The sequence below is a fragment of the Pseudophryne corroboree genome, chromosome 4, assembly GCF_028390025.1.
Source record: "Pseudophryne corroboree isolate aPseCor3 chromosome 4, aPseCor3.hap2, whole genome shotgun sequence".
Lineage (NCBI taxonomy): Eukaryota > Metazoa > Chordata > Amphibia > Anura > Myobatrachidae > Pseudophryne > Pseudophryne corroboree.
This window is the reverse complement of record NC_086447.1, coordinates 29,883,282-29,908,931: the sequence shown is the minus strand read 5'-3', so window position 1 is coordinate 29,908,931 and position 25,650 is coordinate 29,883,282. Positions and strand designations below refer to the sequence as shown.

The 25,650-nt window shown below is 38.9% G+C and overlaps 14 non-coding genes across 14 annotated transcripts; all 14 read left to right on the top strand.

Moving 5' to 3' along the window:
• The first annotated feature begins 7,172 nt into the window (after positions 1-7,172).
• On the top strand, positions 7,173-7,244 carry TRNAG-UCC (transfer RNA glycine (anticodon UCC)). The gene has a single exon. It is a non-coding gene; the product is annotated as a tRNA-Gly (tRNA).
• A 1,428-nt stretch (positions 7,245-8,672) lies between these two features.
• On the top strand, positions 8,673-8,744 carry TRNAG-UCC (transfer RNA glycine (anticodon UCC)). The gene has a single exon. It is a non-coding gene; the product is annotated as a tRNA-Gly (tRNA).
• Positions 8,745-9,172: 428 nt separating this feature from the next.
• Positions 9,173-9,244, top strand: TRNAG-UCC (transfer RNA glycine (anticodon UCC)). The gene has a single exon. It is a non-coding gene; the product is annotated as a tRNA-Gly (tRNA).
• A 428-nt stretch (positions 9,245-9,672) lies between these two features.
• Positions 9,673-9,744, top strand: TRNAG-UCC (transfer RNA glycine (anticodon UCC)). Its single transcript has one exon. It is a non-coding gene; the product is annotated as a tRNA-Gly (tRNA).
• A 2,427-nt stretch (positions 9,745-12,171) lies between these two features.
• TRNAG-UCC (transfer RNA glycine (anticodon UCC)) lies at positions 12,172-12,243 on the top strand. Its single transcript has one exon. It is a non-coding gene; the product is annotated as a tRNA-Gly (tRNA).
• Positions 12,244-14,170: 1,927 nt separating this feature from the next.
• On the top strand, positions 14,171-14,242 carry TRNAG-UCC (transfer RNA glycine (anticodon UCC)). Its single transcript has one exon. It is a non-coding gene; the product is annotated as a tRNA-Gly (tRNA).
• A 2,427-nt stretch (positions 14,243-16,669) lies between these two features.
• Positions 16,670-16,741, top strand: TRNAG-UCC (transfer RNA glycine (anticodon UCC)). Its single transcript has one exon. It is a non-coding gene; the product is annotated as a tRNA-Gly (tRNA).
• A 2,428-nt stretch (positions 16,742-19,169) lies between these two features.
• Positions 19,170-19,241, top strand: TRNAG-UCC (transfer RNA glycine (anticodon UCC)). Its single transcript has one exon. It is a non-coding gene; the product is annotated as a tRNA-Gly (tRNA).
• A 428-nt stretch (positions 19,242-19,669) lies between these two features.
• TRNAG-UCC (transfer RNA glycine (anticodon UCC)) lies at positions 19,670-19,741 on the top strand. The gene has a single exon. It is a non-coding gene; the product is annotated as a tRNA-Gly (tRNA).
• A 1,428-nt stretch (positions 19,742-21,169) lies between these two features.
• On the top strand, positions 21,170-21,241 carry TRNAG-UCC (transfer RNA glycine (anticodon UCC)). Its single transcript has one exon. It is a non-coding gene; the product is annotated as a tRNA-Gly (tRNA).
• Positions 21,242-23,169: 1,928 nt separating this feature from the next.
• TRNAG-UCC (transfer RNA glycine (anticodon UCC)) lies at positions 23,170-23,241 on the top strand. The gene has a single exon. It is a non-coding gene; the product is annotated as a tRNA-Gly (tRNA).
• A 428-nt stretch (positions 23,242-23,669) lies between these two features.
• Positions 23,670-23,741, top strand: TRNAG-UCC (transfer RNA glycine (anticodon UCC)). Its single transcript has one exon. It is a non-coding gene; the product is annotated as a tRNA-Gly (tRNA).
• Positions 23,742-24,169: 428 nt separating this feature from the next.
• Positions 24,170-24,241, top strand: TRNAG-UCC (transfer RNA glycine (anticodon UCC)). The gene has a single exon. It is a non-coding gene; the product is annotated as a tRNA-Gly (tRNA).
• Positions 24,242-25,169: 928 nt separating this feature from the next.
• On the top strand, positions 25,170-25,241 carry TRNAG-UCC (transfer RNA glycine (anticodon UCC)). Its single transcript has one exon. It is a non-coding gene; the product is annotated as a tRNA-Gly (tRNA).
• The last annotated feature ends 409 nt before the right edge of the window (positions 25,242-25,650 follow it).

The following is a 25,650-nucleotide window of genomic DNA, read 5'->3' as shown; positions in this document are numbered from 1 at the left end:
TCTCTCACATGACTGTCTCACTTTCTCTCTCCATCTGACTATAGTTTATTGTAATGTTAGCAGCCACACAGCAAAACACAAGCTAAAAAACATTCTCCATAAAGGAGCTTTACAATAAAGAGCATATTACCCCATATTAATAAAGATCTGTTTACAGACTACAGTGAGTGGCCAATTGAACACAGGAAAGTAGCAATCATGCCATAGCATTAGCGTCCAATTCCTAATTGTGTACAGTGGGTGTGAAAATCTCAGTGTGTGAGGCCTTTGTAGTAGATTCCTTGGAGAGTATAGATAGCATATATCCTGTCTGGGGGATGGCCTGGGATTTGAAATGAATAATTCAATTCCAATTTAAGTGTTTTCAGCTTCTAACTTTAGTCTATGCAGCTACAATATCAAAAGTTTTTTTTATACATTTCTTGTTACTTGCAATAAACAAATATGGTATTTAAAAATATAATTGATTCAACTTCCTTCATAACTGGTCAAATAATGTAAAATGCTCAGGAAATGCACTCTTGTCTGTGAGGGGAGCCTGTGCCATTCCTTAGAGGAGAGTAGGGAGTGGGCATCACAGCATCTACTGTATAAAAGGGCCTACACAGTACACATGGGGTGACTGTGCTGAGCGATCTAAGCGATGCTAGATCACTCAGCAAGATTGCTCAGCACACAGCGCTGCACAACAATGTGTCAGCGATGTGTGCTGAGCGATCTGTCAGGGCCAGTGAACACTGGCCCTGAGAGGCGATCTGACTAGATTTATCCTGCATGCAGGATCTTAATCGCTGCACCATTGCGACAACTGAACATCTATGTACTTGGGATATACAGTACCTATCAGCCACATAATCACTGTTGAAGTCTGGTTCCAGTTTTAGAAATAATAGCATCATAACTATTTATTTACAGTTTCTTACATAGCGCAGCATAATTCTTTCCCATTCGTCCATTTAAAAAATATTAGTTATTTTGTGTGCACTGTGACTGTGTAAAGTAATTGCTATCACACAGAGCTGCCACTGCTTTGATTGGGGAGGGAGGAGGATGGGAATTGCTTGAGCTGTGTTCACTGTGCCTGATTGTTGTCATTCTGTTGGGGGAGGGGAGAACACACAGAGCTGCATAAAGGGGGTCATTCCAAGTTGATCGCTAGCTGCCGTTGTTCGCAGCACAGCGATCAGGCTTAAAATCTGCATTTCTGTGCATGCATATGTCCCGCAATGCGCATGCGCGACGTAATGGTACATAGCCCTTTGTGGTTTTGCACAGATTCTAGCAAAGTTTTCCTTCACACTGGCGCCCGCTAGAAGATTGACAGGAAGGGGGCGTTTCTGAGTGTCAACTGACCGTTTTCAGGGAATGTTTGGAAAAACGCAGGCGTGTCTGAAAAAATGCAGGCGTGGCCGGGCATTCGCTGGGTGGATGTGTGATGTCAGACCCTCCAACATGACCCGCCCCACTAGGTACAAAATGCTCTGTTTCTGGACTTCCCTCTTAATTTATGATTTCCATCACCTGTGTTGAACTAGTTAAATGATAAGAAAGCTGTTTCTTCACAGGTGATGGCAATAATAAATTAAGAGGGAAGTCCAGAATCAGAGCATTTTGTACCTAGTGGGGCGGGTCATGTTGGAAGGTATGTGATGTCAAATCTGGACAGGAATAGGCTGAAGTGATCGCAAGCACTGAGTAGGGTCAGAGCTACTCAGAAACTGCACAAACTGTTTTTGCAGAGCTCTGCTGCACATGCGTTCGCACTTCTGCTAAGCTAAAATACACTCCCCAGTGGGCGGCGGCATAGCATTTGCACGGCTGCTACAATTGGCTAGCAAGTGATCAACTTAGAATGACCCCCAATGCTTGGTGCTCAGACGTGCATGAAATGCTTTGCTTACTACAAGGATACTAAAGGTTATGATTTGTGAAAGGGATAGACAAGGATGGAAAAAGTAAAAAAATATGAAAAAGTTCCAAAAACCTTGTGTTGACCATATGTGTGTGTGTTGACCATTTCCATGTCAACCATTTGATGCTGTGAATAGTTGTTTCCTGATTTGGGAACAGCCGGTATATAATGAGCTGTCCAGGCTGATGGTAGTATTATGTAGTTTCAGGGGTGGTGATATCTGTACTCATCTGATGTCTAGGTGTATGTGTCTTACATTATTACCAGTAATTTATATAGCGCACACATATTCCACAGCGCTTTACAGAGAATATTCAGCCATTCACATCAGTCCCTGCCCAAGTGGAGCTTACACTCTATGGCCCTCATTCCGAGTTGATCGCAGCAGCAAGAAAGTTAGCAATTGGGCAAAACCATGAGCACTGCAGGAGGGGTAGATAAAACATGTGCAGAGAGAGTTAGATTTGGGTGGGGTGTGTTCAATCTGCAATCTAATTTGCAGTGTAAAAATAAAGCAGCCGGTATTTACCCTGCACAGAAACAAAATAGCCCACCCAAATCTAACTCTCTCTGCACATGTTATATCTACCTCCCCTGCAGTGCACATGGTTTTGCCCAATTGCTATCAAAAATCCTGCTGCGATCAACTTGGAATTACACACACACACATTTGCACAAGGGTTAATTTTGTTAGGAACCAATTAACCTATCACTATATTTTGGGATTGTGGGAGGAAACCGGAGTACCCGGAGGAAGCCCACTCAAGTACGGGTAGAATATACAAACTCCACACATTATAATGAGTGTACAATGGTGTATTTATAGTGTTCTTTATTGCGACACAATGCTCAGGTCACATGCATATTAATTAGATAGGTAAAAAGAGAGGTTTTTAAAACCGCACTATGATTAGTTAGAAATTCAAAAAACCAACATAAAGGCAATAAAGAGTCAAATACTCCTGGCACTTGGTTGGTGGTGTGCCCAGAAAAAATAGTTCAATAAACTTTAAGCTTAGTACATCAGGCCCAGTGCACCGTCCCAAGACAGACAACTAATTAGGTTTCCATTTGCCCTCCCCCCTGCCTTATGTTAATGCTAATTGATGTTGTATTGAGACTTTTGTTCAGTCTCTTACTCACAAAGTAGCACATGCACTGTAAAAGGACAAATACTCCTGGCACTTGGTTGGTGGTGCTCCCAGAAAAAATAGTACAATAAACTGTATAAATGGAAAATCTTTACATAGGAGGTAAAGACAAAAGGAGACTTTAAATCTGTCCTGGGGCACACTTGTCAAAAATGATTAATAAAATATAACTTTTAATATTCACAATTAAAAAAGATCATCTCACAAAGCGACATGGCGACATGTAAAAATTGTAATCATAAACTTTTTGATACAGTAATCCAATGTATTATTATAGTGAAATATGCAGTATGCGGTATTGAAATACCCAAAAATCTCTCAGAGCTGTATTACCTCGTTACAACACTTTGAGAGAATTGGCTTCTCTATACTCACACCTTAACCACCAAACAATTGCAAAAAATGACAAGTATCAATAGTGCCTTTTAATTAGTATCATAATTTCCATATCAAATATCTGTGTGAAGTTTGCCCGGCTGCTGGGATGAGAGAGCCAGGTACCTATATGGAAGTTACTGTAATATGAGAGATGTATTGGAGATATATTAATTCTACACAATTAGCTGCCGCTGCTAATATTCCTGTGTGCCTGATGGATAAATTGCCCTGCACATACAGATGTCCATGTTGCTGCCCACGGTGCTGTTGGTGGCTAGAGGTGGGAGGAGAAGCCACCAGCATCCATGATTCTGCTGACCGGAAGTTGGACCCGGTCACATGCTCGTTGCCAGGGGTTATATGCTCGTTGCCAGGGGTTACATATGCTTTTTGCCATAGGGGTTACATGTTTTGTGCCAGGGGGTTACATGCTCAGTGCCAGGGGGTTACATGCTCATTCTGGGTAGCGCTGGGTAATGGTCTAGTAATACCTCTAGCATCTGACTCCTAGAAGGCAGCTGCCATTTTTAAAGGGCCATCTTCCATGCTGTCTGCATTGAATCTGCAGCTTCCAGTAGTAGGTAGAGCTTAAGCGTCTATTGGACCGGTGCTGCCCCCCCCCCCCCCAGGACTCAGCCATCCAGGCTGCTGCCTTATGGCTGATCAGGCCCCGGGTCTCATGTTTCTTCACCTGCTTGTATGGCAGACAGAGCACTGAATGACTTATTATGGAGCACAGCCAGCCCCAGCACTGGACTGATTTGTGGCAGACAGGCACAGCACCCACTTGTATGGCAGACAGAGCACCCAGTGACTTATTAAGGCAGCACAGCCCCAGCACTGGACTGATTTGTGGCAGACAGGTGCAGCACCCACGTGTATGGCACACAGAGCACCCAGTGACTTATTATGGCAACACAGCCTCAGCGCTGGACCGATTTGTGGCAGACAGACGCAGCACCCACTTGTATGGCAGACACTGTCGATCTTCAGACCGGATCCCAGTGAAATATATGTGGTATTGAAATACCAAAAATTCTCTCTACTCACACCTTAACCACCAAACAATTGCAAAAAATGACAAGTATCAATGGTGCCTTTTAGTTAGTATCATAATTTCTATATTGAATCTCTGTGTGGAGTTTGTATGAACTCTTCATCAGCACATTATCAATCACAAGGAAAAAGATTTTTTTAAACATATAGGCAACATTGAGCCAGGTACATGTTGGAAGTTAGTATGAGAGATGTATTGGAAAAATATTAATACTTCACAATTAGCTGCTGCAGCTGATATTCCCGTGTGCATGATCGATAAATTGCCCTGCACACACGGCTCATGGGGGTCATTCTGACCCGATCGCTGCTGCTGACCAGCCGCTGCAGGTCGTGTAGTAATGAGTAGCTCCCGGCAAGCACGCTAAAGCTGCGCTGGCCGGGAGCTACTCCAGAAGTACAAAAGTATCGCCGCTGTGCAATACTTTTGCACTTCTGCAGGGGGGGGGGCGTAACTGACCTGCGGGGTGGACTGGCCCTGTGCTGGGCATCCCCCGCATGTCTCTGTTCCTGATCGTAGCCCTGCAAAATTTTGCAGGGCTACGATCAACTCGGAATGACACCCCATAGCTGCAATTTTGTTAGCAGATGGGCAAAACCATGGGGGTCATGCAGGCCTGATTACACGCTAGGTTGTTTTGCTGAGCTGCGATCAGGACATAACTGCGCATGTGTGTGCCCCGCAATACGCAGGCGCGTCGCACAGGTACAAAGCGGATCGTTGCTGAGCAATGGATTTAATGAAGAATCCATTCACACAGACAATCGCAAGGAGATTGACTGGAAGAAAACATTTGTGGATGTCAACTGACCATTTTCTGGGAGTGTTTGGAAAAACGCAGGTGTGTCAATGCGTTTGCAGGGTGGGTGTCTGATGTAAATTCGGGGCAAACACTTTAGCCTGTTCGTGTCCGGAATTGACGTCAGACACCTGCCCTGCAAACGCTTGGACACGCCTGCGTTTTTCCAAACACTCCCAGAAAGCGTTCAGTTGCCACCCACAAATGCCCTCTTCCTGTCAATCTCCTTGCGATCTGCTGTGCGAATTGATTCTTCGTTAAATCCATTGCTCAGCAATGATCCGCTTTGTACCTGTACAACGCACATGCGCATTGAGGTCAGTGGCGCACCCAGGGGGGGTTTACGAGTACCCAGAAACCCCCTTCACTATTAAAAAAAAAAAAATTTTTTTTTTTTTTTTTTAGATGCATGAGTATTATTAATGGCTGTCTAACGTCCTCTGCAGCCTGCTGTCTTCCTGGTGGCACTTGTAAGTGCAATAAAAGTTTACTTTATTTTAATTTACAATACATATATATCCACGTGCATACATATATACACATCTATATACATACATAGATAGATACATACATATAAACATATAAACACACACACACACACACATGATATATATACATGTGTATATATATATATATATATATATATATATGTGTACTGTATGTGTGTGTACATATATATATATATATATATATATATATGTATGCATGTTTAATATGCTATGTATATGTGTATATGTATGTGTGTGTATGTATGTGTATATATATATATATATATATATATATGTGTAGATATATTATTATTATTATCCTTTATTTATATGGCACCACAAGGGTTCCGCAGTGCCCAATTACAGAGTACATAAACAAATAATCAAACAGGAAAACAGCAATTTACAGTTGACGACAATATAGGACAAGTACAGGGTAAATAACATAGCTACATCAGCAGATGACACTGGAATAAGTATCAGGTGGCAGAAGACTGCTGGATTTGGTGCAGCTGAAGATTATAAAAGTAAGAAAAGAGTAAGCACATGAGGGAAGAGGGCCCTGCTCGTGAGAGCTTACAGTGTGTGTGTGTGTGTGTGTGTGTGTGTGTGTGTGTGTATATATATATATATATATATATACACACACACACATATATATATATATATATATACATATACATATATATATATATATACACACACACAGACACACTAGTTTTACGGACCCAGCATATACTGGGTCACCTCAGTCCGCACCCCGCGATTGGCTCCGCCCAGTTCTGGAAACCCCCCCATGCAAATCCTGCGTTTGCCACTGGAGGTGCATACGCATGTGCAGTTTCGACCTGATCGCACCGCTGCAAAACAACCTAGCGTGCGATCATTTCGGAATGACCCCCATGGTTTTGCCCATTTGCAAATAAAATGCTGCTAGAATCAGGTCTGAACTACTCCCTCTAGAATCTCTTTATCAGACTTTCTGCTTGCTCAGTTTCTGAAAATGCCACCTGCTGTCTGAATAGTAATACTGCACTATATTTCAGAGGAGATACACATGGCTTGCCGTGTATATCTTAAGAGGAAAGCATATCTCGTGCCATGAACGGCAGGCCATGATACTTTTTTCAGAAAGGTAATAGTGGACACATCTGTACATCAAAGGTCTTTTCTTTTCTCAGTTTTGATACCACTGTATATCAGTTCAATGGTGCATAAAAACCTTAAGTATGGATGAGCCTAAATCTTGAATTGGGAATGTCATGCAATTTGCCAATTTTGTTTGAATATCTACCACCAATGGTGCTACAGCGCAGGCTATAAAAATCTTTCAAACAGTTGTTGTGATTTCCATATTGGCCACTATATGCATTTGAAAAGTGCTCAAGCATTGGTGGTATAGTGGTGAGCATAGCTGCCTTCCAAGTAGTTGACCCGGGTTCGATTCCCGGCCAATGCATCCTTTTCCTTATGTGCTGTTTTCGCACTTATAGTTGTTGCTTAAGATATGCTCAGATGACAAGGTCCATAGAAAATGTTAAAATCTTTGTAGAAATCATGATTCCTTCTTAGCAGATGACTTTTGATTCCACCACTGCCTGATTAAAGATTTGTAAATACATTTTACAAAGTTCACTGAGGTGCCATATGCAAGTAAATCGAAGGTCTTTTCTTTTCTCAGTTTTGATACCACTGTATGTAAGTTCATTGGTGCATAAAAACCTTAAGTATGGATGAGCCTAAATCTTGAATTGTGAATGTCATGCAATTTGCCAATTTTGTTTGAATATCTTCCACCAATGGTGCTACAGCGCAGGCTATAAATATCTTTCAAACAGTTGTTGTGATTTCCATATTGGCCACTATATGCATTCAAAAAGAGCTGAAGCATTGGTGGTATAGTGGTGAGCATAGCTGCCTTCCAAGCAGTTGACCCAAGTTTGATTCCCGGCCAATGCATCCTTTTCCTTATGTGCTGTTTTCGCACTTATAGTTGTTGCTTAAGATATGCTCAGATGACAAGGTCCATAGAAAATGTTAAAATCTTTGTAGAAATCATGATTCCTTCTTAGCAGATGAGTTTTGATTCGACCACTGCATGATTAAAGATTTGTAAATACATTTTACAAAGTTCACTGAGGTGCCATATGCAAGTAAATCGAAGGTCTTTTCTTTTCTCAGTTTTGATACCACTGTATGTCAGTTCAATGGTGCATAAAAACCTTAAGTATGGATGAGCCTAAATCTTGAATTGTGAATGTCATGCAATTTGCCAATTTTGTTTGAATATCTTCCACCATTGGTGCTACAGCGCAGGCTATAAATATCTTTCAAACAGTTGTTGTGATTTCCATATTGGCCACTATATGCAATAAAAAAGAGCTCAAGCATTGGTGGTATAGAGGTGAGCATAGCTGCCTTCCAAGCAGTTGACCTGGGTTCTATTCCTGGCCAATGCATCCTTTTCCTTATGTGCTGTTTTCGCACTTATAGTTGTTGCTTAAGATATGCTCAGATGACAAGGTCCATAGAAAATGTTAAAATCTTTGTAGAAATCATGATTCCTTCTTAGCAGATGACTTTTGATTCCACCACTGCCTGATTAAAGATTTGTAAATACATTTTACAAAGTTCACTGAGGTGCCATATGCAAGTAAATTGAAGGTCTTTTCTTTTCTCAGTTTTGATACCACTGTATGTCAGTTCAATGGTGCATAAAAACCTTAAGTATGGATGAGCCTAAATCTTGAATTGTGAATGTCATGCAATTTGCCAATTTTGTTTGAATATCTTCCACCAATGGTGCTACAGCGCAGGCTATAAATATCTTTCAAACAGTTGTTGTGATTTCCATATTGGCCACTATATGCAATCGAAATGAGCTCAAGCATTGGTGGTATAGTGGTGAGCATAGCTGCCTTCCAAGCAGTTGACCTGGGTTCGGTTCCCGGCCAATGCATCCTTTTCCTTATGTGCTGTTTTCGCACTTATAGTTGTTGCTTAAGATATGCTCAGATGACAAGGTCCATAGAAAATGTTAAAATCTTTGTAGAAATCATGATTCCTTCTTAGCAGATGACTTTTGATTCCACCACTGCATGATTAAAGATTTGTAAACACATTTTACAAAGTTCACTGAGGTGCCATATGCAAGTACATCAAAGGTCTTTTCTTTTCTCAGTTTTGATACCACTGTATATCAGTTCAATGGTGCATAAAAACCTTAAGTATGGATGAGCCTAAATCTTGAATTGTGAATGTCATGCAATTTGCCAATTTTGTTTGAATATCTTCCACCAATGGTGCTACAGCGCAGGCTATAAATATCTTTCAAACAGTTGTTGTGATTTCCATATTGGCCACTATATGCATTTGAAAATAGCTCAAGCATTGGTGGTATAGTGGTGAGCATAGCTGCCTTCCAAGCTGTTGACCCGGGTTCGATTCCCGGCCAATGCATCCTTTTCCTTATGTGCTGTTTTCGCACTTATAGTTGTTGCTTAAGATATGCTCAGATGACAAGGTCCATAGAAAATGTTAAAATCTTTGTAGAAATCATGATTCCTTCTTAGCAGATGACTTTTGATTCCACCACTGCCTGATTAAAGATTTGTAAATACATTTTACAAAGTTCACTGAGGTGCCATATGCAAGTAAATCGAAGGTCTTTTCTTTTCTCAGTTTTGATACCACTGTATGTAAGTTCATTGGTGCATAAAATCCTTAAGTATGGATGAGCCTAAATCTTGAATTGTGAATGTCATGCAATTTGCCAATTTTGTTTGAATATCTTCCACCAATGGTGCTACAGCGCAGGCTATAAATATCTTTCAAACAGTTGTTGTGATTTCCATATTGGCCACTATATGCATTCTAAAAGAGCTCAAGCATTGGTGGTATAGTGGTGAGCATAGCTGCCTTCCAAGCAGTTGACCCGGGTTCGATTCCCGGCCAATGCATCCTTTTCCTTATGTGCTGTTTTCGCACTTATAGTTGTTGCTTAAGATATGCTCAGATGACAAGGTCCATAGAAAATGTTAAAATCTTTGTAGAAATCATGATTCCTTCTTAGCAGATGAGTTTTGATTCCACCACTGCATGATTAAAGATTTGTAAACACATTTTACAAAGTTCACTGAGGTGCCATATGCAAGTACATCAAAGATCTTTTCTTTTCTCAGTTTTGATACCACTGTATATCAGTTCAATGGTGCATAAAAACCTTAAGTATGGATGAGCCTAAATCTTGAATTGTGAATGTCATGCAATTTGCCAATTTTGTTTGAATATCTACCACCAATGGTGCTACAGCGCAGGCTATAAAAATCTTTCAAACAGTTGTTGTGATTTCCATATTGGCCACTATATGCATTTGAAAAGTGCTCAAGTAGTGGTGGTATAGTGGTGAGCATAGCTGCCTTCCAAGCAGTTGACCCGGGTTCGATTCCCGGCCAATGCATCCTTTTCCTTATGTGCTGTTTTCGCACTTATAGTTGTTGCTTAAGATATGCTCAGATGACAAGGTCCATAGAAAATGTTAAAATCTTTGTAGAAATCATGATTCATTCTTAGCAGATGACTTTTGATTCCACCACTGCCTGATTAAAGATTTGTAAATACATTTTACAAAGTTCACTGAGGTGCCATATGCAAGTAAAACGAAGGTCTTTTCTATTCTCAGTTTTTATACCACTGTATATCAGTTCAATGGTGCATAAAAACCTTAAGTATGGATGAGCCTAAATCTTGAATTGTGAATGTCATGCAATTTGCCAATTTTGTTTGAATATCTTCCACGAATGGTGCTACAGCGCAGGCTATAAATATCTTTCAAACAGTTGTTGTGATTTCCATATTGGCCACTATATGCATTGAAAAAGCGCTCAAGCATTGGTGGTATAGTGGTGAGCATAGCTGCCTTCCAAGCAATTGACTCGGGTTCGATTCCCAGACAATGCATCCTTTTCCTTATGTGCTGTTTTCGCACTTATAGTTGTTGCTTAAGATATGCTCAGATGACAAGGTCCATAGAAAATGTTAAAATCTTTGTAGAAATCATGATTCTTTCTTAGCAGATGACTTTTGATTCCACCACTGCATGATTAAAGATTTGTAAACACATTTTACAAAGTTCACTGAGGTGCCATATGCAAGTAAATCGAAGGTCTTTTCTTTTCTCAGTTTTTATACCACTGTATGTCAGTTCAATGGTGCATAAAAACCTTAAGTATGGATGAGCCTAAATCTTGAATTGTGAATGTCATGCAATTTGCCAATTTTGTTTGAATATCTTCCACCAATGGTGCTACAGCGCAGGCTATAAATATCTTTCAAACAGTTGTTGTGATTTCCATATTGGCCACTATATGCATCAAAAAAGCGCTCAAGCATTGGTGGTATAGTGGTGAGCATAGCTGCCTTCCAAGCAATTGACTCGGGTTCGATTCCCGGCCAATGCATCCTTTTCCTTATGTGCTGTTTTCGCACTTATAGTTGTTGCTTAAGATATGCTCAGATGACAAGGTCCATAGAAAAGTTCAAATCTTTGTAGAAATCATGATTCCTTCTTAGCAGATGACTTTTGATTCCACCACTGCATGATTAAAGATTTGTAAACACATTTTACAAAGTTCACTGAGGTGCCATATGCAAGTACATCAAAGGTCTTTTCTTTTCTCAGTTTTGATACCACTGTATATCAGTTCAATGGTGCATAAAAACCTTAAGTATGGATGAGCCTAAATCTTGAATTGGGAATGTCATGCAATTTGCCAATTTTGTTTGAATATCTACCACCAATGGAGCTACAGCGCAGGCTATAAAAATCTTTGAAACAGTTGTTGTGATTTCCATATTGGCCACTATATGCATTTGAAAAGTGCTCAAGCATTGGTGGTATAGTGGTGAGCATAGCTGCCTTCCAAGCAGTAGACCCGGCATCGATTCCCGGCCAATGCATCCTTTTCCTTATGTGCTGTTTTCGCACTTATAGTTGTTGCTTAAGATATGCTCAGATGACAAGGTCCATAGAAAATGTTAAAATCTTTGTAGAAATCATGATTCCTTCTTAACAGATGACTTTTGATTCCACCACTGCCTGATTAAAGATTTGTAAATACATTTTACAAAGTTCACTGAGGTGCCATATGCAAGTAAATCGAAGGTCTTTTCTTTTCTCAGTTTTGATACCACTGTATGTAAGTTCATTGGTGCATAAAAACCTTAAGTATGGATGAGCCTAAATCTTGAATTGTGAATGTCATGCAATTTGCCAATTTTGTTTGAATATCTTCCACCAATGGTGCTACAGCGCAGGCTATAAATATCTTTCAAACAGTTGTTGTGATTTCCATATTGGCCACTATATGCATTCAAAAAGAGCTCAAGCATTGGTGGTATAGTGGTGAGCATAGCTGCCTTCCAAGCAGTTGACCCGGGTTCGATTCCCGGCCAATGCATCTTTTTCCTTATGTGCTGTTTTCGCACTTACAGTTGTTGCTTAAGATATGCTCAGATGACAAGGTCCATAGAAAATGTTAAAATCTTTGTAGAAATCATGATTCCTTCTTAGCAGATGAGTTTTGATTCCACCACTGCATGATTAAAGATTTGTAAACACATTTTACAAAGTTCATTGAGGTGCCATATGCAAGTACATCAAAGGTCTTTTCTTTTCTCAGTTTTGATACCACTGTATATCAGTTCAATGGTGCATAAAAACCTTAAGTATGGATGAGCCTAAATCTTGAATTGTGAATGTCATGCATTTGCCAATTTTGTTTGAATATCTACCACCAATGGTGCTACAGCGCAGGCTATAAATATCTTTCAAACAGTTGTTGTGATTTCCATATTGGCCACTATATGCATTTGAAAATAGCTCAAGCATTGGTGGTATAGTGGTGAGCATAGCTGCCTTCCTAGCTGATGACCCGGGTTAGATTCCCGGCCAATGCATCCTTTTCCTTATGTGCTGTTTTCGCACTTATAGTTGTTGCTTAAGATATGCTCAGATGACAAGGTCCATAGAAAATGTTAAAATCTTTGTAGAAACCATGATTCATTCTTAGCAGATGACTTTTGATTCCACCACTGCCTGATTAAAGATTTGTAAATACATTTTACAAAGTTCACTGAGGTGCCATATGCAAGTAAAACGAAGGTCTTTTCTATTCTCAGTTTTTATACCACTGTATATCAGTTCAATGGTGCATAAAAACCTTAAGTATGGATGAGCCTAAATCTTGAATTGTGAATGTCATGCAATTTGCCAATTTTGTTTGAATATCTTCCACCAATGGTGCTACAGCGCAGGCTATAAATATCTTTCAAACAGTTGTTGTGATTTCCATATTGGCCACTATATGCATCAAAAAAGCGCTCAAGCATTGGTGGTATAGTGGTGAGCATAGCTGCCTTCCAAGCAATTGACTCGGGTTCGATTCCCGGCCAATGCATCCTTTTCCTTATGTGCTGTTTTCGCACTTATAGTTGTTGCTTAAGATATGCTCAGATGACAAGGTCCATAGAAAATGTTCAAATCTTTGTAGAAATCATGATTCCTTCTTAGCAGATGACTTTTGATTCCACCACTGCATGATTAAAGATTTGTAAACACATTTTACAAAGTTCACTGAGGTGCCATATGCAAGTACATCAAAGGTCTTTTCTTTTCTCAGTTTTTATACCACTGTATATCAGTTCAATGGTGCATAAAAACCTTAAGTATGGATGAGCCTAAATCTTGAATTGGGAATGTCATGCAATTTGCCAATTTTGTTTGAATATCTACCACCAATGGAGCTACAGCGCAGGCTATAAAAATCTTTGAAACAGTTGTTGTGATTTCCATATTGGCCACTATATGCATTTGAAAAGTGCTCAAGCATTGGTGGTATAGTGGTGAGCATAGCTGCCTTCCAAGCAGTAGACCCGGCATCGATTCCCGGCCAATGCATCCTTTTCCTTATGTGCTGTTTTCGCACTTATAGTTGTTGCTTAAGATATGCTCAGATGACAAGGTCCATAGAAAATGTTAAAATCTTTGTAGAAATCATGATTCCTTCTTAACAGATGACTTTTGATTCCACCACTGCCTGATTAAAGATTTGTAAATACATTTTACAAAGTTCACTGAGGTGCCATATGCAAGTAAATCGAAGGTCTTTTCTTTTCTCAGTTTTGATACCACTGTATGTAAGTTCATTGGTGCATAAAAACCTTAAGTATGGATGAGCCTAAATCTTGAATTGTGAATGTCATGCAATTTGCCAATTTTGTTTGAATATCTTCCACCAATGGTGCTACAGCGCAGGCTATAAATATCTTTCAAACAGTTGTTGTGATTTCCATATTGGCCACTATATGCATTCGAAAAGAGCTCAAGCATTGGTGGTATAGTGGTGAGCATAGCTGCCTTCCAAGCAGTTGACCCGGGTTCGATTCCCGGCCAATGCATCTTTTTCCTTATGTGCTGTTTTCGCACTTACAGTTGTTGCTTAAGATATGCTCAGATGACAAGGTCCATAGAAAATGTTAAAATCTTTGTAGAAATCATGATTCCTTCTTAGCAGATGAGTTTTGATTCCACCACTGCATGATTAAAGATTTGTAAACACATTTTACAAAGTTCACTGAGGTGCCATATGCAAGTACATCAAAGGTCTTTTCTTTTCTCAGTTTTGATACCACTGTATATCAGTTCAATGGTGCATAAAAACCTTAAGTATGGATGAGCCTAAATCTTGAATTGTGAATGTCATGCAATTTGCCAATTTTGTTTGAATATCTACCACCAATGGTGCTACAGCGCAGGCTATAAATATCTTTCAAACAGTTGTTGTGATTTCCATATTGGCCACTATATGCATTTGAAAATAGCTCAAGCATTGGTGGTATAGTGGTGAGCATAGCTGCCTTCCTAGCTGATGACCCGGGTTAGATTCCCGGCCAATGCATCCTTTTCCTTATGTGCTGTTTTCGCACTTATAGTTGTTGCTTAAGATATGCTCAGATGACAAGGTCCATAGAAAATGTTAAAATTTTTGTAGAAACCATGATTCATTCTTAGCAGATGACTTTTGATTCCACCACTGCATGATTAAAGATTTGTAAACACATTTTACAAAGTTCATTGAGGTGCCATATGCAAGTACATCAAAGGTCTTTTCTTTTCTCAGTTTTGATACCACTGTATATCAGTTCAATGGTGCATAAAAACCTTAAGTATGGATGAGCCTAAATCTTGAATTGTGAATGTCATGCATTTGCCAATTTTGTTTGAATATCTACCACCAATGGTGCTACAGCGCAGGCTATAAATATCTTTCAAACAGTTGTTGTGATTTCCATATTGGCCACTATATGCATTTGAAAATAGCTCAAGCATTGGTGGTATAGTGGTGAGCATAGCTGCCTTCCTAGCTGATGACCGAGGTTAGATTCCCGGCCAATGCATCCTTTTCCTTATGTGCTGTTTTCGCACTTATAGTTGTTGCTTAAGATATGCTCAGATGACAAGGTCCATAGAAAATGTTAAAATCTTTGTAGAAACCATGATTCATTCTTAGCAGATGACTTTTGATTCCACCACTGCCTGATTAAAGATTTGTAAATACATTTTACAAAGTTCACTGAGGTGCCATATGCAAGTAAAACGAAGGTCTTTTCTATTCTCAGTTTTTATACCACTGTATATCAGTTCAATGGTGCATAAAAACCTTAAGTATGGATGAGCCTAAATCTTGAATTGTGAATGTCATGCAATTTGCCAATTTTGTTTGAATATCTTCCACCAATGGTGCTACAGCGCAGGCTATAAATATCTTTCAAACAGTTGTTGTGATTTCCATATTGGCCACTATATGCATCAAAAAAGCGCTCAAGCATTGGTGGTATAGTGGTGAGCATAGCTGCCTTCCAAGCAATTGACTCGGGTTCGATTCCCGGCCAATGCATCCTTTTCCTTATGTGCTGTTTTCGCACTTATAGTTGTTGCTTAAGATATGCTCAGATGACAAGGTCCATAGAAAATGTTCAAATCTTTGTAGAAATCATGATTCCTTCTTAGCAGATGACTTTTGATTCCACCACTGCATGATTAAAGATTTGTAAACACATTTTACAAAGTTCACTGAGGTGCCATATGCAAGTACATCAAAGGTCTTTTCTTTTCTCAGTTTTTATACCACTGTATATCAGTTCAATGGTGCATAAAAACCTTAAGTATGGATGAGCCTAAATCTTGAATTGGGAATGTCATGCAATTTGCCAATTTTGTTTGAATATCTACCACCAATGGAGCTACAGCGCAGGCTATAAAAATCTTTGAAACAGTTGTTGTGATTTCCATATTGGCCACTATATGCATTTGAAAAGTGCTCAAGCATTGGTGGTATAGTGGTGAGCATAGCTGCCTTCCAAGCAGTAGACCCGGCATCGATTCCCGGCCAATGCATCCTTTTCCTTATGTGCTGTTTTCGCACTTATAGTTGTTGCTTAAGATATGCTCAGATGACAAGGTCCATAGAAAATGTTAAAATCTTTGTAGAAATCATGATTCCTTCTTAACAGATGACTTTTGATTCCACCACTGCCTGATTAAAGATTTGTAAATACATTTTACAAAGTTCACTGAGGTGCCATATGCAAGTAAATCGAAGGTCTTTTCTTTTCTCAGTTTTGATACCACTGTATGTAAGTTCATTGGTGCATAAAAACCTTAAGTATGGATGAGCCTAAATCTTGAATTGTGAATGTCATGCAATTTGCCAATTTTGTTTGAATATCTTCCACCAATGGTGCTACAGCGCAGGCTATAAATATCTTTCAAACAGTTGTTGTGATTTCCATATTGGCCACTATATGCATTCGAAAAGAGCTCAAGCATTGGTGGTATAGTGGTGAGCATAGCTGCCTTCCAAGCAGTTGACCCGGGTTCGATTCCCGGCCAATGCATCTTTTTCCTTATGTGCTGTTTTCGCACTTACAGTTGTTGCTTAAGATATGCTCAGATGACAAGGTCCATAGAAAATGTTAAAATCTTTGTAGAAATCATGATTCCTTCTTAGCAGATGAGTTTTGATTCCACCACTGCATGATTAAAGATTTGTAAACACATTTTACAAAGTTCACTGAGGTGCCATATGCAAGTACATCAAAGGTCTTTTCTTTTCTCAGTTTTGATACCACTGTATATCAGTTCAATGGTGCATAAAAACCTTAAGTATGGATGAGCCTAAATCTTGAATTGTGAATGTCATGCAATTTGCCAATTTTGTTTGAATATCTACCACCAATGGTGCTACAGCGCAGGCTATAAATATCTTTCAAACAGTTGTTGTGATTTCCATATTGGCCACTATATGCATTTGAAAATAGCTCAAGCATTGGTGGTATAGTGGTGAGCATAGCTGCCTTCCTAGCTGATGACCCGGGTTAGATTCCCGGCCAATGCATCCTTTTCCTTATGTGCTGTTTTCGCACTTATAGTTGTTGCTTAAGATATGCTCAGATGACAAGGTCCATAGAAAATGTTAAAATTTTTGTAGAAACCATGATTCATTCTTAGCAGATGACTTTTGATTCCACCACTGCCTGATTAAAGATTTGTAAATACATTTTACAAAGTTCACTGAGGTGCCATATGCAAGTAAAACGAAGGTCTTTTCTATTCTCAGTTTTTATACCACTGTATATCAGTTCAATGGTGCATAAAAACCTTAAGTATGGATGAGCCTAAATCTTGAATTGTGAATGTCATGCAATTTGCCAATTTTGTTTGAATATCTTCCACCAATGGTGCTACAGCGCAGGCTATAAATATCTTTCAAACAGTTGTTGTGATTTCCATATTGGCCACTATATGCATCGAAAAAGCGCTCAAGCATTGGTGGTATAGTGGTGAGCATAGCTGCCTTCCAAGCAATTGACCCAGGTTCGATTCCCGGCCAATGCATCCTTTTCCTTATGTGCTGTTTTCGCACTTATAGTTGTTGCTTAAGATATGCTCAGATGACAAGGTCCATAGAAAATGTTAAAATCTTTGTAGAAATCATGATTCATTCTTAGCAGATGACTTTTGATTCCACCACTGCCTGATTAAAGATTTGTAAATACATTTTACACAGTTCACTGAGGTGCCATATGCAAGTAAATCGAAGGTCTTTTCTTTTCTCAGTTTTGATACCACTGTATGTCAGTTCAATGGTGCATAAAAACCTTAAGTATGGATGAGCCTAAATCTTGAATTGTGAATGTCATGCAATTTGCCAATTTTGTTTGAATATCTTCCACCATTGGTGCTACAGCGCAGGCTATAAATATCTTTCAAACAGTTGTTGTGATTTCCATATTGGCCACTATATGCAATCAAAAAGAGCTCAAGCATTGGTGGTATAGTGGTGAGCATAGCTGCCTTCCAAGCAGTTGACCTGGGTTCTATTCCTGGCCAATGCATCCTTTTCCTTATGTGCTGTTTTCGCACTTATAGTTGTTGCTTAAGATATGCTCAGATGACAAGGTCCATAGAAAATGTTAAAATCTTTGTAGAAATCATGATTCCTTCTTAGCAGATGACTTTTGATTCCACCACTGCCTGATTAAAGATTTGTAAATACATTTTACAAAGTTCACTGAGGTGCCATATGCAAGTAAATTGAAGGTCTTTTCTTTTCTCAGTTTTGATACCACTGTATGTCAGTTCAATGGTGCATAAAAACCTTAAGTATGGATGAGCCTAAATCTTGAATTGTGAATGTCATGCAATTTGCCAATTTTGTTTGAATATCTTCCACCAATGGTGCTACAGCGCAGGCTATAAATATCTTTCAAACAGTTGTTGTGATTTCCATATTGGCCACTATATGCAATCGAAATGAGCTCAAGCATTGGTGGTATAGTGGTGAGCATAGCTGCCTTCCAAGCAGTTGATCTGGGTTCGGTTCCCGGCCAATGCATCCTTTTCCTTATGTGCTGTTTTCGCACTTATAGTTGTTGCTTAAGATATGCTCAGATGACAAGGTCCATAGAAAATGTTAAAATCTTTGTAGAAATCATGATTCTTTCTTAGCAGATGACTTTTGATTCCACCACTGCATGATTAAAGATCTGTAAACACATTTTACAAAGTTCACTGAGGTGCCATATGCAAGTACATCAAAGCTCTTTTCTTTTCTCAGTTTTGATACCACTGTATATCAGTTCAATGGTGCATAAAAACCTTAAGTATGGATGAGCCTAAATCTTGAATTGTGAATGTCATGCAATTTGCCAATTTTGTTTGAATATCTTCCACCAATGGTGCTACAGCGCAGGCTATAAATATCTTTCAAACAGTTGTTGTGATTTCCATATTGGCCACTATATGCATTTGAAAATAGCTCAAGCATTGGTGGTATAGTGGTGAGCATAGCTGCCTTCCAAGCTGTTGACCCGGGTTCGATTCCCGGCCAATGCATCCTTTTCCTTATGTGCTGTTTTCGCACTTATAGTTGTTGCTTAAGATATGCTCAGATGACAAGGTCCATAGAAAATGTTAAAATCTTTGTAGAAATCATGATTCCTTCTTAGCAGATGACTTTTGATTCCACCACTGCCTGATTAAAGATTTGTAAATACATTTTACAAAGTTCACTGAGGTGCCATATGCAAGTAAATCGAAGGTCTTTTCTTTTCTCAGTTTTGATACCACTGTATGTAAGTTCATTGGTGCATAAAATCCTTAAGTATGGATGAGCCTAAATCTTGAATTGTGAATGTCATGCAATTTGCCAATTTTGTTTGAATATCTTCCACCAATGGTGCTACAGCGCAGGCTATAAATATCTTTCAAACAGTTGTTGTGATTTCCATATTGGCCACTATATGCATTCTAAAAGAGCTCAAGCATTGGTGGTATAGTGGTGAGCATAGCTGCCTTCCAAGCAGTTGATCCGGGTTCGATTCCCGGCCAATGCATCCTTTTCCTTATGTGCTGTTTTCGCACTTATAGTTGTTGCTTAAGATATGCTCAGATGACAAGGTCCATAGAAAATGTTAAAATCTTTGTAGAAATCATGATTCCTTCTTAGCAGATGAGTTTTGATTCCACCACTGCATGATTAAAGATTTGTAAACACATTTTACAAAGTTCATTGAGGTGCCATATGCAAGTACATCAAAGATCTTTTCTTTTCTCAGTTTTGATACCACTGTATATCAGTTCAATGGTGCATAAAAACCTTAAGTATGGATGAGCCTAAATCTTGAATTGTGAATGTCATGCAATTTGCCAATTTTGTTTGAATATCTACCACCAATGGTGCTACAGCGCAGGCTATAAAAATCTTTCAAACAGTTGTTGTGATTTCCATATTGGCCACTATATGCATTTGAAAAGTGCTCAAGTAGTGGTGGTATAGTGGTGAGCATAGCTGCCTTCCAAGCAGTTGACCCGGGTTCGATTCCCGGCCAATGCATCCTTTTCCTTATGTGCTGTTTTCGCACTTATAGTTGTTGCTTAAGATATGCTCAGATGACAAGGTCCATAGAAAATGTTAAAATCTTTGTAGAAATCATGATTCATTCTTAGCAGATGACTTTTGATTCCACCACTGCCTGATTAAAGATTTGTAAATACATTTTACAAAGTTCACTGAGGTGCCATATGCAAGTAAAACGAAGGTCTTTTCTACTCTCAGTTTTTATACCACTGTATATCAGTTCAATGGTGCATAAAAACCTTAAGTATGGATGAGCCTAAATCTTGAATTGTGAATGTCATGCAATTTGCCAATTTTGTTTGAATATCTTCCACGAATGGTGCTACAGCGCAGGCTATAAATATCTTTCAAACAGTTGTTGTGATTTCCATATTGGCCACTATATGCATTGAAAAAGCGCTCAAGCATTGGTGGTATAGTGGTGAGCATAGCTGCCTTCCAAGCAATTGACTCGGGTTCGATTCCCAGACAATGCATCCTTTTCCTTATGTGCTGTTTTCGCACTTATAGTTGTTGCTTAAGATATGCTCAGATGACAAGGTCCATAGAAAATGTTAAAATCTTTGTAGAAATCATGATTCCTTCTTAGCAGATGACTTTTGATTCCACCACTGCATGATTAAAAATTTGTAAACACATTTTACAAAGTTCACTGAGGTGCCATATGCAAGTACATCAAAGGTCTTTTCTTTTCTCAGTTTTGATACCACTGTATATCAGTTCAATGGTGCATAAAAACCTTAAGTATGGATGAGCCTAAATCTTGAATTGTGAATGTCATGCAATTTGCCAATTTTGTTTGAATATCTACCACCAATGGTGCTACAGCGCAGGCTATAAAAATCTTTCAAACAGTTGTTGTGATTTCCATATTGGCCACTATATGCATTTGAAAATAGCTCAAGCATTGGTGGTATAGTGGTGAGCATAGCTGCCTTCCAAGCAGTTGACCCGGGTTCGATTCCCGGCCAATGCATCCTTTTCCTTATGTGCTGTTTTCGCACTTATAGTTGTTGCTTAAGATATGCTCAGATGACAAGGTCCATAGAAAATGTTAAAATCTTTGTAGAAATCATGATTCCTTCTTAGCAGATGACTTTTGATTCCACCACTGCCTGATTAAAGATTTGTAAATACATTTTACAAAGTTCACTGAGGTGCCATATGCAAGTAAATCGAAGGTCTTTTCTTTTCTCAGTTTTGATACCACTGTATGTAAGTTCATTGGTGCATAAAAACCTTAAGTATGGATGAGCCTAAATCTTGAATTGTGAATGTCATGCAATTTGCCAATTTTGTTTGAATATCTTCCACCAATGGTGCTACAGCGCAGGCTATAAATATCTTTCAAACAGTTGTTGTGATTTCCATATTGGCCACTATATGCATTGAAAAAGCGCTCAAGCATTGGTGGTATAGTGGTGAGCATAGCTGCCTTCCAAGCAATTGACTCGGGTTCGATTCCCGGCCAATGCATCCTTTTCCTTATGTGCTGTTTTCGCACTTATAGTTGTTGCTTAAGATATGCTCAGATGACAAGGTCCATAGAAAATGTTAAAATCTTTGTAGAAATCATGATTCCTTCTTAGCAGATGACTTTTGATTCCACCACTGCATGATTAAAGATTTGTAAACACATTTTACAAAGTTCACTGAGGTGCCATATGCAAGTAAATCGAAGGTCTTTTCTTTTCTCAGTTTTGATACCACTGTATGTCAGTTCAATGGTGCATAAAAACCTTAAGTATGGATGAGCCTAAATCTTGAATTGTGAATGTCATGCAATTTGCCAATTTTGTTTGAATATCTTCCGCCAATGGTGCTACAGCGCAGGCTATAAATATCTTTCAAACAGTTGTTGTGATTTCCATATTGGCCACTATATGCATCAAAAAAGCGCTCAAGCATTGGTGGTATAGTGGTGAGCATAGCTGCCTTCCAAGCAATTGACTCGGGTTCGATTCCCGGCCAATGCATCCTTTTCCTTATGTGCTGTTTTCGCACTTATAGTTGTTGCTTAAGATATGCTCAGATGACAAGGTCCATAGAAAATGTTCAAATCTTTGTAGAAATCATGATTCCTTCTTAGCAGATGACTTTTGATTCCACCACTGCATGATTAAAGATTTGTAAACACATTTTACAAAGTTCACTGAGGTGCCATATGCAAGTACATCAAAGGTCTTTTCTTTTCTCAGTTTTGATACCACTGTATATCAGTTCAATGGTGCATAAAAACCTTAAGTATGGATGAGCCTAAATCTTGAATTGGGAATGTCATGCAATTTGCCAATTTTGTTTGAATATCTACCACCAATGGAGCTACAGCGCAGGCTATAAAAATCTTTGAAACAGTTGTTGTGATTTCCATATTGGCCACTATATGCATTTGAAAAGTGCTCAAGCATTGGTGGTATAGTGGTGAGCATAGCTGCCTTCCAAGCAATTGACCTGGCATCGATTCCCGGCCATTGCATCCTTTTCCTTATGTGCTGTTTTCGCACTTATAGTTGTTGCTTAAGATATGCTCAGATGACAAGGTCCATAGAAAATGTTAAAATCTTTGTAGAAATCATGATTCCTTCTTAGCAGAAGACTTTTGATTCCACCACTGCCTGATTAAAGATTTGTAAATACATTTTACAAAGTTCACTGAGGTGCCATATGCAAGTAAATCGAAGGTCTTTTCTTTTCTCAGTTTTGATACCACTGTATGTAAGTTCATTGGTGCATAAAAACCTTAAGTATGGATGAGCCTAAATCTTGAATTGTGAATGTCATGCAATTTGCCAATTTTGTTTGAATATCTTCCACCAATGGTGCTACAGCGGAGGCTATAAATATCTTTCAAACAGTTGTTGTGATTTCCATATTGGCCACTATATGCATTCGAAAAGAGCTCAAGCATTGGTGGTATAGTGGTGAGCATAGCTGCCTTCCAAGCAGTTGACCCGGGTTCGATTCTCGGCCAATGCATCCTTTTCCTTATGTGCTGTTTTCGCACTTACAGTTGTTGCTTAAGATATGCTCAGATGACAAGGTCCATAGAAAATGTTAAAATCTTTGTAGAAATCATGATTCCTTCTTAGCAGATGAGTTTTGATTCCACCACTGCATGATTAAAGATTTGTAAACACATTTTACAAAGTTCACTGAGGTGCCATATGCAAGTACATCAAAGGTCTTTTCTTTTCTCAGTTTTGATACCACTGTATATCAGTTCAATGGTGCATAAAAACCTTAAGTATGGATGAGCCTAAATCTTGAATTGTGAATGTCATGCAATTTGCCAATTTTGTTTGAATATCTTCCACCAATGGTGCTACAGCGCAGGCTATAAAAATCTTTCAAACAGTTGTTGTGATTTCCATATTGGCCACTATATGTATTTGAAAAGTGCTCAAGTATTGGTGGTATAGTGGTGAGCATAGCTGCCTTCCAAGCAGTTGACCCGGGTTAGATTCCCGGCCAATGCATCCTTTTCCTTATGTGCTGTTTTCGCACTTATAGTTGTTGCTTAAGATATGCTCAGATGACAAGGTCCATAGAAAATGTTAAAATCTTTGTAGAAATCATGATTCCTTCTTAGCAGATGACTTTTGATTCCACCACTGCCTGATTAAAGATTTGTAAATACATTTTACAAAAATCACTGAGGTGCCATATGCAAGTAAATCGAAGGTCTTTTCTTTTCTCAGTTTTGATACCACTGTATATCAGTTGAATGGTGCATAAAAACCTTAAGTATGGATGAGCCTAAATCTTGAATTGTGAATGTCATGCAATTTGCCAATTTTGTTTGAATATCTTCCACCAATGGTGCTACAGCGCAGGCTATAAATATCTTTCAAACAGTTGTTGTGATTTCCATATTGGCCACTATATGCATTTGAAAATAGCTCAAGCATTGGTGGTATAGTGGTGAGCATAGCTGCCTTCCAAGCTGTTGACCCGGGTTCGATTCCCGGCCAATGCATCCTTTTCCTTATGTGCTGTTTTCGCACTTATAGTTGTTGCTTAAGATATGCTCAGATGACAAGGTCCATAGAAAATGTTAAAATCTTTGGAGAAACCATGATTCATTCTTAGCAGATGACATTTGATTCCACCACTGCCTGATTAAAGATTTGTAAATACATTTTACAAAGTTCACTGAGGTGCCATATGCAAGTAAAACGAAGGTCTTTTCTATTCTCAGTTTTTATACCACTGTATATCAGTTCAATGGTGCATAAAAACCTTAAGTATGCATGAGCCTAAATCTTGAATTGTGAATGTCATGCAATTTGCCAATTTTGTTTGAATATCTTCCACCAATGGTGCTACAGCGCAGGCTATAAATATCTTTCAAACAGTTGTTGTGATTTCCATATTGGCCACTATATGCATCGAAAAAGCGCTCAAGCATTGGTGGTATAGTGTTGAGCATAGCTGCCTTCCAAGCAATTGACTCGGGTTCGATTCCCGGACAATGCATCCTTTTCCTCATGTGCTGTTTTCGCACTTATAGTTGTTGCTTAAGATATGCTCAGATGACAAGGTCCATAGAAAATGTTAAAATCTTTGTAGAAATCATGATTCCTTCTTAGCAGATGACTTTTGATTCCACCACTGCATGATTAAAGATTTGTAAACACATTTTACAAAGTTCACTGAGGTGCCATATGCAAGTAAATCGAAGGTCTTTTCTTTTCTCAGTTTTGATACCACTGTATGTTAGTTCAATGGTGCATAAAAACCTTAAGTATGGATGAGCCTAAATCTTGAATTGTGAATGTCATGCAATTTGCCAATTTTGTTTGAATATCTTCCACCAATGGTGCTACAGCGCAGGCTATAAATATCTTTCAAACAGTTGTTGTGATTTCCATATTGGCCACTATATGCATTCGAAAAGAGCTCAAGCATTGGTGGTATAGTGGTGAGCATAGCTGCCTTCCAAGCAGTTGACCCGGGTTCGATTCCCGGCCAATGCATCCTTTTCCTTATGTGCTGTTTTCGCACTTATAGTTGTTGCTTAAGATATGCTCAGATGACAAGGTCCATAGAAAATGTTAAAATCTTTGTAGAAATCATGATTCCTTCTTAGCAGATGAGTTTTGATTCGACCACTGCATGATTAAAGATTTGTAAACACATTTTACAAAGTTCACTGAGGTGCCATATGCAAGTACATCAAAGGTCTTTTCTTTTCTCAGTTTTGATACCACTGTATATCAGTTCAATGGTGCATAAAAACCTTAAGTATGGATGAGCCTAAATCTTGAATTGTGAATGTCATGCAATTTGCCAATTTTGTTTGAATATCTTCCACGAATGGTGCTACAGCGCAGGCTATAAATATCTTTCAAACAGTTGTTGTGATTTCCATATTGGCCACTATAT